This window comes from Podarcis gaigeae (genome assembly GCF_964106915.1).
Source record: "Podarcis gaigeae genome assembly, chromosome: 1".
NCBI lineage: Eukaryota > Metazoa > Chordata > Lepidosauria > Squamata > Lacertidae > Podarcis > Podarcis gaigeae.
The window spans coordinates 102,598,905-102,612,747 of NC_139678.1; the positions used below are offsets into that span (position 1 = coordinate 102,598,905).

At 44.0% G+C, this 13,843-nt stretch overlaps 1 protein-coding gene across 3 annotated transcripts in view; it reads left to right on the forward strand.

The window, feature by feature from the left end:
- The first annotated feature begins 313 nt into the window (after positions 1-313).
- Positions 314-13,843, forward strand: part of LYPD6B (LY6/PLAUR domain containing 6B) — a 60,657-nt gene continuing 47,127 nt past the window's right edge. For 2 of the 3 annotated variants that reach the window (XM_083715377.1, XM_083715375.1), the window contains exon 1: positions 314-856. The gene's annotated coding sequence lies outside the window, so the exon portion shown is untranslated. The remainder of the gene's footprint in view (positions 857-13,843) is intronic. The other variant, XM_083715376.1, reaches the window with a different exon arrangement.

Here is a 13,843-nt window from a genome sequence, read left to right on the forward strand (position 1 = left end):
GGACTCCTAGAATTCTAGGGTGGGAAGGGACCCCCAAGGGGCATCTAGTCCAACCCCCTGCGAGCGCCGCTAAAGAATCTCTGACAAGTGGCCACCCAAAACCCTCCTCCTGCGAAGTCCGACGTTCCCCAAGATGCAACAAGTCCAAACGGAGGAGGAGCCTGCCAGGCACCCCAGCAGTTGCTGGGGAAGAAGAGCCGCTTCCCAATCCGCGCCGGCGCTTCGGTCGCTCTCTCGCTCATCCCAACTGCGCGTCTCCACAGCGCCGCCTACCGGCTGTCGTGCGGCTACACTTTCCCTCGGCCCCCGCCGAGCTTACAGGTGTTGCACAACTCCGCATCCTCCACGTCCCGCCTCCCGAAAGCAACTTCTTTGAGGCGGCGGGAGAGAGTGGCGCCGAGGGAACAACTTTCCGAGGAGCTCCTCGTTCCCTGAGGAAACTGGGAGTCCCGGAGCGCGAGGCGTGGCTCTTGCCCGTGGCACGGGAAGGAAGGGTGTGTGTGTGTGTGTGAGAGAGAGAGTGTGTGAGTGTGAGGTGTCTTCTCGCGTGCCTCCTCCAGCCCTTTCCCAAGCCTCAACCTTTCCTCCTCCCGCCCCCTCGCCCCCCGCCTCTCAGCATGAGGGGCGCGAGCCGAACCCCCTGGCGAGCGGGCGGGCGCCCACCTGGCAGCCCCACCCCGGCAGCAGGTAAAGCCCCGCCCCTCGGGTGTGTGAGGCGACGGCAGGCAAGTGGCGACGGCGCTCCTCTTCTTCTTCCTCGGGCTCCCGGCGCTCGCTCTGCCCTGAACGAAGCCTCGCCTCGGCTCCGCGCACCTTCTTCGGGGGAGGAAGAGAGAGACGACCACTCGAGCGCGGGGTGAGTGAGGCAGGGTGGCAGCGTCGCCTCCTCCTCCTCCTCGGGAACTGCCTCAGATAGCGAGTCAGGCGATTGGTCCATCCGGGAGGGTCTGCCCCTGCCTAGCCTCCAGCTGATGCCCTCCAGATGGTTGGGCCTGCCAGCTCCCTCCCTCTCTGCTAGGCCTGGTGGGAGTTGGGGGGTGTTTGGGTGTGTTCAGCCCCACCTAGAGAGGATCGGGTTAGAGGGCAGGGGCAAGCCAGTGGGGTGTAAGCAGGAAGCCAGAAATGATGGGCAACAACTCCCACCATGGGCCTAGCCAGTGGGGGCAACGAAATAAATATATTTAACTGACCAAATGCATCACAGATAATTTGGTTGTTCCCACTACCACCACCACATAAGGACTGCCCCCCCAAATAAATCCTAGCTATACCCATGACTCCCAGCATGACCAGTTGCCAGGCTTTAAGCAAAACAGCTTGTCCACAGCTATTGTTTTGCTCCCCTGGGATGCCTGGGATGTGAGGAGACAGGGAAGGTGGTCTTTGGGAACTGGCCATCACACTCCAGGGTTTCAGACAAGAGGCCCTGCAGGGAGGTGCCAAAGATCAAACATGGAAACTTTTGCATGCAAAGCGTGGCTTCTGCACACGTGTCAAGGTGTGGGATAAGGAAGTGGCTTTGAACACGCGCTCCTTGGATTCTGAGGCATTTGTATTTTTTCAGGCTGAAGAATGTGTCAGAATAGTTTCTGTTGCACTCTGCTAGCCTGTGTGTCCTCACCCCTTGGTCTCTCTGACTCTTGCTCTGTGCTAGGTTAGATCTAGCCTGCAGCCACTAGAGACAGGTGATGTCCATCTCTAGAAGGCTGCAAGTATTGCCGTGCAGATTCTGATCGATGTCCACCTAGTCCAGCGATGTCCACCTAGTGCCAGCCAGACACCTCCAGGAAGTTCACAAGCAAAATCCCCCCCCCCCAATTTTAGTTTTATGTTTGTTTTGCTTATAGACAATCCCTTCACCAAATGGTCATGGGCCAGTTACAAAACCATCGCAGTTCAAATAAGTGCAATATACAGGTCTTAAAAATAAAAATAAAGGACCAATATCAGAATAACAAAACCACAGCACAGAACAACAGTGTGTAGCAACGCAGGAGGCAGGAAGACATCCACTCAACTAAAGGCTCAAGTAAAGAGGTGTGTCTTAGCCAATCACCAAGAAGCATACAATGGTGGCACAGGACACACTTGGAAGGCCATTTGATAACCTGGGGACCACCTCAGCTAATGCGGATTACAATTCCCATGAGCCCAAGCCAGCACAGTCAGGGATGTTGGGAGGTGTAGTCTGACAACCTCTTGAGGTCACTGGGTTGGCGAAGGTTGTTCTGTTTGTTCCCCGGGAGTGCTGTTTCTTGCTCATGGCAAATAGCCCTTACTATGACTATTCAGAGCAAGGTTTGCCTGTGCATTTAACACTTTGCACAGTGGGCAGGAATTCAGTAGGGAGAACGGTTCCCAGGACTGTGGCTTCGTTGGGGCTGAAAGGCTAAGCTGTTGAAGGATGCGCGTCATGCAAGTGTTAGAAATAGAGGAACCTTGTGAAGAAGAGGAGGAGGGGACCTGGCAACCCTTGTTCAAAGAGTGTCCCCTTTGAACAGGGTGGGTTCAAGTTCAGAACTCATCTCTTTTTTTCCAGCTGGGTTGCAACAACTTCTTTTTATAGGGAAAAAAAAATCTAATTTCTTTTATTTGTTTTCTTCACACTAGTATATTTCCTATGGGCTTTTAAAGACAAATATTGCTGTGTTTCAGTTTGTCCATGTATTTTGGGGCCTTCTGGTGTTCACCTAAATGTATAGATATAGGGACCTGCACCAAATACATAATTTGAGCTACAAGGGAGTTATTCGCTTTTTTTGGCCAAATTTTATATGCCTTAAGTTACATTAAACATGACTAGTCTTCCTTATCAGTACCATTCATCAAGTAAACTGAGAAATCAAAAATACTTAGATCAGCTGTGTTTGGGTGTGTGGTCTAAAAATAAATTGAATACAAACAAAAGCACATTACACACTGGCTTGTATTTGAGTCAAGCAGCTATAATTACAATTGGGGCTGTAAATTCAAATCTCAGTTTTACTTGAACAAACAAGCTAGACTGATTCACAAACATGAGTCCTGTTTGGTTCCAGCTTGCTATTAACTTTGTTTTCTTTTCTTGTCATTTTCCTCTGCTCTCCAACTATGGAGCCGCATTTTCTCTTATAATTGGTAGGTTATACTATATTTGTTTCCATAAAGCTTTGCTGGACCAACAATTGTGGTGACTCTCTCTGAGAGTGCAGACCTGCAAATGTCAATAATTGCACACCTGAGCTATTCAGTCGACAGTTTTTATTTATATTTCATATGGACTCTCTTTCATATGGACAGAATACTGGGTGACTTTGTTTTATGAGGGAATAGACTCCAAAGTCTACCCCTTTGCTTTGTAGTGTGTTTTGCACAAAGAAGGGGGCAGTTTTGAGGAAAGTACCATGGCCAACTTCCACTTGCAAAAGCCCTTGGTGAGGAAATTCTGTCCTTGCCCCTACCATCTGTTGAACTCAGCTGGGATGGACTTTAGGCATGCACGGATTTCCAACATTTGTGGTGCTGTGCCCACGGCTAACTTTGGCTGAATTCATTGCTTGTGCACATGCTGCTCCCAACAACATTACACAGCTTGGTTTTAAAATTTTTGAAGGCTGACAGCATCGCATGAACCGGATCTTGCATGGAAGGAAACGTGGGAGTTGGTCTGCAGCATCTATTTTACGAATTTATCTGAAGTCATAACAACACCAAATTTTGTGATATGGGAGTTGGTGGCTTGATGGGGGTCACACTCCTAATGATGGAGTGGTTTGCCACCAGGGCTGTTCAGAGACAGTAGGTGATATTTCTGATCTGCAGTGCTTTCTGTCTGTTACACTTCATCGACAGCCACACACTTACCAACAAATGGGGGATCTTTTCAGCTGTAATTGTATGGCTTTGTAATTGCACATAGTGACTGCTGCAGCGAGTACCATGAGATATTCAGCAGTGTAGGCTTTATAGGTTACCTGTGCTACCCCAAGAGCACTGCTTAGTTACCGAGTGATGGCCATTGCCTACAAAGTCCTAAAGTTGCTAAGTTTGGTATTCCTTGGGAATACCTCTATCCCATCGAAACGCTCCACCTTGAGAGATCTGATTGTGAGCTGGTTTTGGTAACACTCAGAAGCAGAGTAGTCATGACAAAGTTGTGGAATATTCTCGCTGAAGAGGCGTGTCGTAGTCTGACCCTGTAATGTTTTCCACAGATATTTCCAGGCTCTTGATCAGGTATTGGTTCACCTGGAGCTGATCCACCTTGCCAATTCTCCGTTTGGTTAGCATTTTGAGCCTTACTGAAAAACAGCATAAAGACTATCTAATGCAGTGCTTCTGCAAGAGTGCAGAAGGGACAATCCCTGCCATTTCTTCCCTACTGGAGTCCCACCTAAAAGCCTCCACTGACAATCAGGAAAACCTTATAGCTTTTCAGGGCTGTAGTGGGGAAGAGGAGAAAGAAATTGCCCTCGCACAAGCACTGCATTGTAGTTACCCCATAACAGAATTCTGCTGAATCACTGGAAAATTTGGCAATACTACCAAACCTTCAAATACTTGGCTCATCGCTCATGTCTTTCCTTATCAGCTTGTAACAGACACCATAACAAGAGGTAAAAACATTGAGGATCAGTACTGATTTGTTGTGTGCCCTAACTACTAGAATTCCTGGAATTATTTGGCTTTTGACCTCCTTTTCTTCATTATGTTTTAAGGCATATGTGTTTGTGGTATAATCCTTTACAGATGTCGATCCATTAGTCTCTCAACTTCAGTGTTGCATTTTAAATAAATAGGCTCTACAGTAGCATCTGCTGCGCATAAATCAAGGCAGGAGTTACTTCAAAGTGACAGATTAGATGTAAATCTTCCTGGTTGATGAAAAGGAAATGTTAACATTCCTTTTGGGAGAGGGAGAATGAAAACCCGCAAGGGACTGGCTTCATCCGTGTTCAGGATTGAACTCATGAAATCTGAACTTGAGCCTTGTCAGTTTAGGCTTGCAGTAGGGAACAACTGTCTGCATTTGATAGAGACTTGTGATCGTTAACAGGATCGCTGTATTTTGAAACAAAGAGTCCTCAGGGCATGCTGTTCATCAGATATGATGAAAAGTCAAGGTAGCATCTGGGTTTTGGGGAAGCATTTCAAGCATCTGCTTACAGGAAAAAATATTATCTCTATGCCATTCATTCTGAGAACAGCCTTCTTATTTGCATGAGGAAACAGGATCACCCAAACTGGTGTGCATGTTCTTTAAGAGAAAGATTTGGGGGTTGGGGGTTGGGGTAGGTATTCAAAGTACTATGTTTCTACATGCCTTAGCTGTTATTCAGACAGTAGCCACTTTTCTGCCTGTGACACAGGGAAATCTGCTTTTGAAATGGAGGGGGATTTCAAAAATAAATTGTGACATGGCATGGCGTGTGTGTGATGTCAGCTGCTCAAATAAAAAATGATTAAAATTTTCCCCAAGGCACATGAAAGCCTTTAGGTGTGCCAGAAGTAGCTGTCTGGACTCCCAAGTCTTTGCTTACAGTATGATTTAACTTTCGGGTGTATCCCTGCTGCTGAGGTTTGTAATTATTATTAATGATAATTTAGATAGGACTATTTATAAATGTATAGCTCTGTTTTTGACGAGGCTGTCAAACAAAAAGGCCCTGTGGGGAGCTTATCACGCTCTTTAATGAGATCCTGGTGCGGCCTATGAAAGGGGTGGGGAGATTTCAGGCTTAGGAGCTCTACAATGTTGGTGTTTGGTTTTTGCTAGAACCCCCAAGATCTATCAGCCAGAGCCCTGTGCAAAAGGCATAGAATTAAAGAACAATGTGCCTCAGAGCACATTCTCAGCCCAGGAATTTGTTATCAGTATCAGAACTATTGTTCCATAACATCCGAATCAGGAGAGGCTGCAAAAGCTTTTTGGTTCAGTGTCTGGATGTAGTTGTAGACTGGATGAGGGCCAGTAAGCTGTGTTCGAATCCTGGGAAGACCGAGGCTCTTTGGGTCGGTGGTTCCCATGTTCAGGAAGTTAGCAATTTATCTGTTCTGGATGGGGTTGCACTCCGTCTGAAGGAGCAGGTGCTTATATTGGGGATACATCTCTGTCAATAGAAGCCCAAGTGCCCTCTATGCTAGGAGTGCCTTTTACCAGCTTTGTCTGCTTTGCCAGCTATAGCTGTTCCTAGCTTGACCACTGTAGCCTTTGCATTGGTAACCTTGAGACTAGATTACAGTAATGCGCTCTGGGTCTGGTTTAGAAGATCCAGCTGGTGCAGAATGCTGCGACCAGGTTGTTGATGGAAGCTTCTGGTTGAGAACATGTGACATCAAAACAGCTTCACTGGCTGCCCATCTGCCACCGAGCCAGGTTCAAGGTCCTTGCATTGATCTGAAGAACTTGGGTCCAGGGCACCTCAGGGATTGCCTGAACCCTTATATCCCAGCTCGATCACTGAGATCATCTGCAAGAGCATCTCTGGTCATTCCCCAAGTTGATGAGGATAATTTGACAACAACAGGAAACTGAGACTTTAGTGTTATCGGTCCTCTGTAACATCCTGCCAATGGAGATTCAGTTGGTGACTTCAGCACCAGCTGTTAAACACCTGCTGAAAACTTTCCTCTTCTGCCAGTCTATGCAGGAAAATAATAGTACACACCATGTCTGCTGATGTTTGTTTTTGTTTTGCTTTTAACTTTTAAAAAAAACTTTTAGGATTTTACTGTCTGGTTTTATGTTTTTATATTGTTGTAAACTGCAGTTATAGATTTTTTATAGAGTAGTATATAATTATCTTGTTAAATAAATAAGTGAATAAATGAAATGAACTCATTCTTTTCAGGTAAAAATCTACTGCAGATTAGCTTTCCTCATTTCAGCAGCCTAATTTAAAAAGTTGTTTTGTTGTTTGTGTTGCTAAAACAACTGGAAACCAGAAACACTTGCAAATCACCCAGAGATCTATCTACCTGTAGATCCCAATCTACCTTCTGACCATCCCTTGCCTGTGGCACCTGCCATATTATTAAACCATCTCCAGGGTTGGTCTGGATTTAGGGTGAATACTTCCACATCCATTTTGATAAGTGATGGATGGAAAAGGACTATTTTCTTCTGGGATTTTCAGGATACAGCAAGGTCAAGTTTATCTTCTATTTGTTTGATTTATTTAATTCTAAGAAATGTATACCCCATTTTTTATTAATAAAAATAATCCACAAGGTTAATATAGTACAACAGTAAGATAGACTAAAGCTAAAATAAAGCAACTGCATAATAAAACCAGCAACATGTAAGGTAGTATGAAAATATTATTAATTTACACATATGTAGTTAAAAAACCCAACTTTTTGTTTTATCATATTCAAGCTACACATTTTTGAAAGATTTTTCTGGGGCTTCAGGACAGTTTTATACTTTGAATTTAGCTTCTCATTATGTTGGTTTCTTAATTGGGTGTCAGATTCAGGTGGGATTTTTTTAAAGTAAAAATATATAGATATGGTTCCTGGACATTTGGTGAATAGTATGTCTGGCCCTATATTTTTTTTTGTATGGAGACTAATTTGCTCAAAAATGAAGCCAGATATATGCTGAAATTTTCACATGCATTCAAGTAACTCTCACTTTCTCTAGTATTGTTTGCAGTGTGAGGGGGTTATTCGAACATTATGCTGTCCATCAAGAAAATAGCACACTATTGTTCAAAAAAAGAGTAGGAGTAAGTAATAGGCATAGGTGGTTGACTACTGTTAACTCTTCACTTCTTGCAGATTTAAGTCAGTGTGTCCTATAGCTTACCCTAACAGGTTCCTATTTGAACATTTTTGCACATTTTATTTACATATGCCCTAGGATAATAAGTCAAAGGAATTTGCACATTGGTAGTAAAAATACTTGTGCATTGAGGACTTAGTTATAGACAAGGACTCTTGAGTTTTATCCAGTCTTCTACAAGTGCAGCACCCAAATGAATCTCCATAGGGCTGCTTCCTCCTCTTCCTCTCTCCACAACATGTATACTCAAGGCACTCACAATGCCAGGCCCTTATGGGAATTAGGAGTGAGGCCTATGTGTACCTCCCATTCAGAAGCCTATAGTGTCTGCACATGCCCATGGGTGCATACCAAAGCAGGAGAGAGGGGAGAAAGGGGCATACCATCAATGGTGTAACTGAGCCCATGATATTTCATTCTTATCCACATGGGTTTTATGTAAAATCAAGCATTTTGCACCAGTTTCCCCAAGGTTTTCTGTATCTTTAGAGATAATTGGGAGGGAGGGAATATAACCATTATTATCTAATAAGTAGCTTCTGTTTACGCATTGAAATGTTCAATCGAAAATAAATGTGTTGCATATAATCCATTGCAAATTGCATATGCAGTCATATCAAGATGTGCGTGTGTGTGTGTGTGTGTGTGTAAAAAATATCCCTTTCAAGCAGTACATCTAGTTCAGTTGCTCCTTTATCACTCCTCTCTATCTTTGATGAACCCTTTCAGTTCCCTGATACATCCCAGTACAGTAATACTTCGGGTTGAAGTTGCTTCAGGTTGAGTGCTTTCGGGTTGCACTCCGCAGAATGCGTTACTTCCGTTTCTCCACTCGCACATGCACAGATGGTCAAAATGACATCACATACTTTCGCGGAAGCGGCAAATTGTGTCCCGCGCACATGCAGACGCGGGTTGATTTCGCTTCTGGATGCGAACGGGGCTCCGGAACGGATCTCGTTCGTATCCAGAGGTAGCACTGTAATTGTGTAACTTGCTGTGCAATTCTTTACACACCTACTAAAAGCTAAATTCTGTTGACTTTGGTAAATCTTACTCCCTATACGTGAATATAGGGATGCAAGCTTTACTAGACTGAAAAAAATCCTGGAATTCTTTTAATTGCCATATCTATGTAATGCAAAATAAGTTATTCTGGATATTTATATCCAAAAAGTCACAATCTGGGGAATTTACATACCCTTTCATTATTATTTTTTTAAAAATTACCCTCTGGTTGTATCCAACTCTTACTCCTTGTTCCCCTCATACTGTTCAGACCTGTAAGATCCTGCCTGTTTACATTGTATAAAAAAGCAGACATATTTGTACAATTGGAGGTATTTCCCTGTCAGCTAGATGTAAGACTTGATCAGAATGTGCTATTCACTGGTAAGGATCTTTTTTTTAAAAGGCCTTGCATGCTGTGTAAAAGCAAATATTTAATCATATGACAGATAACAAAGGATGAAAGAGAGATTCTTTGAATCTAAGGTATACCTTGCAACCATGTATGTACTTAGGACAGAGTAGGAAACGGGCCACTGTGCTAAGAAAATGAAAGATGTTGAGGTGCAATTGCAAGATACCTGTTAAAAGGAGTCTTGTTCCTTGTCTGTGTTGAGGAGCCTAAAGAGACTACAATCCTATACCTGTTTACTTGTAAGTAGCCTCATTAACACAGTGAGACATTACACATGTATAGGATTGCACTGTGAATCATTCAGATCTGTGTTTTGCACACAGGCACCTCTACAATTTAGGGACATTGTTAACTTCTGCGTTAGAGAGAATGAGAAGAACCACTTTCCCCTTTTTGTGTTCTGTTTCCATCCTTTTGCTTCTTGAATTATAATGCTGGTGATATTTCCATGCATCCCAACTCTATGCAGGTTTTTCTTTTGCACCTAATTTTGGTGGCATTCCCCTTGGAGTTGCCAGGATGATGGAGGTTTCCCAGATGGTACTCATTAGCACAGCTTTGCTAGAGCTGTATCCCCAATAATGGCTGTGTTGTGCTATATCCATGTCATGTTAGCAACTAGAGTGAAGTAAATCTGGTGATCAGCTTATGTCAGATGAGCCCTGCCTAGTGTGCTGATCCTTGGACCGCTTCTGATTATTTCAATCCTCCGCCAAGGGACCAGATGCCATAAAGGTTATTGCTATTGTTGCTTTCAGGAATTTGTAAAAGAAAGCTGTGCTAAAAGAGTGCAAGGCACTTTATGAACTGGGAGAAAATATTAAGGACATTTGAAAAGCCTGCTGGATTAGGCCAGTCGCTCATCTAGCCCACCACTCTCCCCTTCTGTGGTTTCCAGCAACAGGTGTTCAAAAGCATTACTGCTTCCATTCTTCAGTAATATGTGAATGATTGACTTGTGCAAGCTTGAAAATAGCCACTGCCTTAGTTCTTTTGGATGAGTAAGTCACATGACTTCCACAGTCCCGAAAGACGCATGTCCTGGTTTCCTCTGGGACTTGTTGGTGGTTTTTGTAGTATGCATCCCAGAAGGTCTACACTCCAGAGCAGAACCTTGGTAGATGAAGGGAATGCAGTGGATGTAGCCTACCTTGATTTCAGCAAGGCATTTGACAAGGTGCCCCATGATATTCTTGTAAAGAAGCTGGTAAAATGCAGTCTTGACTATGCTACCACTCAGTGGATTTGTAACTGGCTGACTGACCGAACCCAAAGGGTGCTCATCAATGGTTCCTCTTCATCCTGGAGAAGAGTGACTAGTGGGTTGCCACAGGGTTCTGTCTTGGGCCCGGTCTTATTCAACATCTTTATCAACGACTTGGATGATGGACTCAAGGGCATCCTGATCAAATTTGCAGATGACACCAAACTGGGAGGGGTGGCTAACACCCCAGAGGACAGGATCACACTTCAAAACGACCTTGACAGATTAGAGAGCTGGGCCAAAACAAACAAGATGAATTTTAACAGGGAGAAATGTAAAGTATTGCACTTGGGCAAAAAAAATGAGAGACACAAATACAAGATGGGTGACACCTGGCTTGAGAACAGTACATGTGAAAAGGATCTAGGAGTCTTGGTTGACCACAAACTTGACATGAGCCAACAGTGTGACGCGGCAGCTAAAAAAGCCAATGCAATTCTGGGCTGCATCAATAGGAGTATAGCATCTAGATCAAGGGAAGTAATAGTGCCACTGTATTCTGCTCTGGTCAGACCTCACCTGGAGTACTGTGTCCAGTTCTGGGCACCACAGTTCAAGAAGGACACTGACAAACTGGAACGTGTCCAGAGGAGGGCAACCAAAATGGTCAAAGGCCTGGAAACGATGCCTTATGAGGAACGGCTAAGGGAGCTGGGCATGTTTAGCCTAGAGAAGAGGAGGTTAAGGGGTGATATGATAGCCATGTTCAAATATATAAAAGGATGTCACATAGAGGAGGGAGAAAGGTTGTTTTCTGCTGCTCCAGAGAAGTGGACACGGAGCAATGGATCCAAACTACAAGAAAGAAGATTCCACCTAAACATTAGGAAGAACTTCCTGACAGTAAGAGCTGTTCGACAGTGGAATTTGCTGCCAAGGAGTGTGGTGGAGTCTCCTTCTTTGGAGGTCTTTAAGCAGAGGCTTGACAACCATATGTCAGGAGTGCTCTGATGGTGTTTCCTGCTTGGCAGGGGGTTGGACTCGATGGCCCTTGTGGTCTCTTCCAACTCTATGATTCTATGATTCTAAGTGGGGAACCTTTGGTGCTCCAGATGTTGCCTAACTACAGCTCCTGTCAGCCCTAGCAAGCATGGCCAGGGATGATGGGAGTTGGAGTTCTGGAGGGACAGAGGTTCCCCATACTTGCTGTGCAGGCAATGCGTAGGACTGCTTCTTCCTTTCTGTGTATTTCAGATGACTACTATTTATCAAGGTTCACATTTAAAAATCAAGCAAGATGCCATGTGCATGTTATTCGATGCCACAATTACAAGAGGCCAACTGAAACACTCAAATATTTTCAATGTTTAAAGCATGGGTAGGCAAACTAAGGCCCGCAGGCCAGATCAGCCCCAATTGCCTTCTGAATCTGGCCCGCGGATGGTCCAGGAATCACCACATAGATTGGCAGCGTTCACGTTCTTTCTCTCTCTCTTCCACGGCAACGGCACCTCCTTCCTCCCTCCTCCTGGCTTCTCCCCGCCCTGCCTAGAGGAGGAAGGGGGGGCTGGGCTTTACTGGTGCCAGCAGCAGCAGGAGCACTTGAGCGGCCGCCATTTTAAGCAGCCCCTCTCTGGAGCCCTTTCGTGTGCCACTCATTGTCCTCCTGCTGCTGCTGCAAGCCCCTACCGCTCGCAAGACACAGGTAAGCAGCATCGGGGCTTGTGGTGCTCTTGCATCATTCCCCCCCCCAACTAAAGTCCCAGCCCCCCACAAGGTCTGAGGGACAGTGGACTGGGCCCCTGCTGAAAACGTTTGCTGACCCCAGTTTAAAGCTTTCTTTCTTATGAGGCACATTTTAGCTTGTGGATTAGCTTCTTACAAAACTCTCTTTCACCTAACAAACAGTGTTGTCACTGGGTGTGTAGAGGCAGTTTTGGCTCATGATTTCTGCTTGGCAGCATCTCTGGACAAAATTGCCTATGAAGATGATGCTTGGCTTAGCCAAAACTATTAAAGTCTGATCATTCATATACAGTAAAATAGGCAAGTAATATATAGAAGGTAAATAGTGACTGTGTGAAGTAACTTGGTTTTTAATTGGCTTGGCTATTGTGGAGCCCTGTGGTCATGACTGCGATACTCATTCTCTCTGGGTTATACTTCCAGCTTCATTGTGTTGTGTAGAAGAAACCGTGATATAAAGAGGTGGCCACATCATTTTTTTAGAAATCATTATAACTAAAGGTATCCTCTTCATGAAACTTACTCTGGAAAAAAAATATATTATTGCCTGAAAGTGTTTTTGGCCTGTACTACTTGGAACAAGAATGAAAAAGTTTATATTTTTAATCAAATGATATTCTAAGGCTGTAGCCCTCTGCACTATTCTTTTTAAGTTCTCAGTGAATCTAAGGGCCCAACACTTAAATTATATTTTAAAGTTGTACGTGTCTTGTCTTACACCTTAAAATACTGTGTGAAAGGTATACAGACCCAGGTTTGCAAATGTCTACCATATGGCTCAAGGTGTTGTGATGGGCTGCCATTTTTTACTGGATGCTTGCCTGGTGGCATACTCTGGTTTGCCTCTGGGTAAGATGTGAAATGTGCCTCATTTTAAAAATAAACATGAAAATAATTGGATGCAAGAAAATTCTCTTTAAAGCCTTCCGTGTACTCCCTGTGCACACACATATACATAACATATTTGGTTCGCTTCTAAATTAGTCTGAAAAGTGAAACCCATTGTAGGAGCAATACACCTTTGCTTTTATCCAGGGTTTTAATATAATGGTTTACCTACAATTGCTGTAATTGGTAAGCCTGTCATAAAAACATAATAGAGAGTGCCTCTGTAAATTAGGATTAATGTTGTTCAGTTCTTTTGTGGTGGATTAACAGTGATTGACATCAGTTGAGAGCCTGGATTCGGTTAATAGTGTCATGCCAAGAGTAATCAGTGAAGTTCTGTGTGTTTGTCTTACCTTTAAGTCCCCTGGAAGCTTACTTTGGAGGCAAGGAACTGTAATGTTTATTCTGAAAATGTGTGGCCCTTGGAAATGTTGCGACATTTTTCCTGTAGCAGACCACACAGAGGACTTTGGTCTTGAACCTGCCTTGGGAAGTAGCTAGTTGAGGTTTCAGAGCAGACTGCTAATTCTACACCAACCAGTATAGATGAAGGATATGAATACCTTTATCAGTCTCATGGACATAGAAGTATGTTCTGAAATGTAGTAAAGAGTACGATGATCAGATATAAACTTTATGAAGGGCGAATTATCCAGATACCTAGCTCTTTTAATGCAACTGCTGTTGTAGTTTTTGATTTGACAGCTTCAATTTTAAAATTTGTTGCATTCATTTATTAAATTTCTACACCACTTGAAGATCACAGGGCACTCACTTTACAATATAAAAACACAAAAATACATCTGCAGTGGCAACT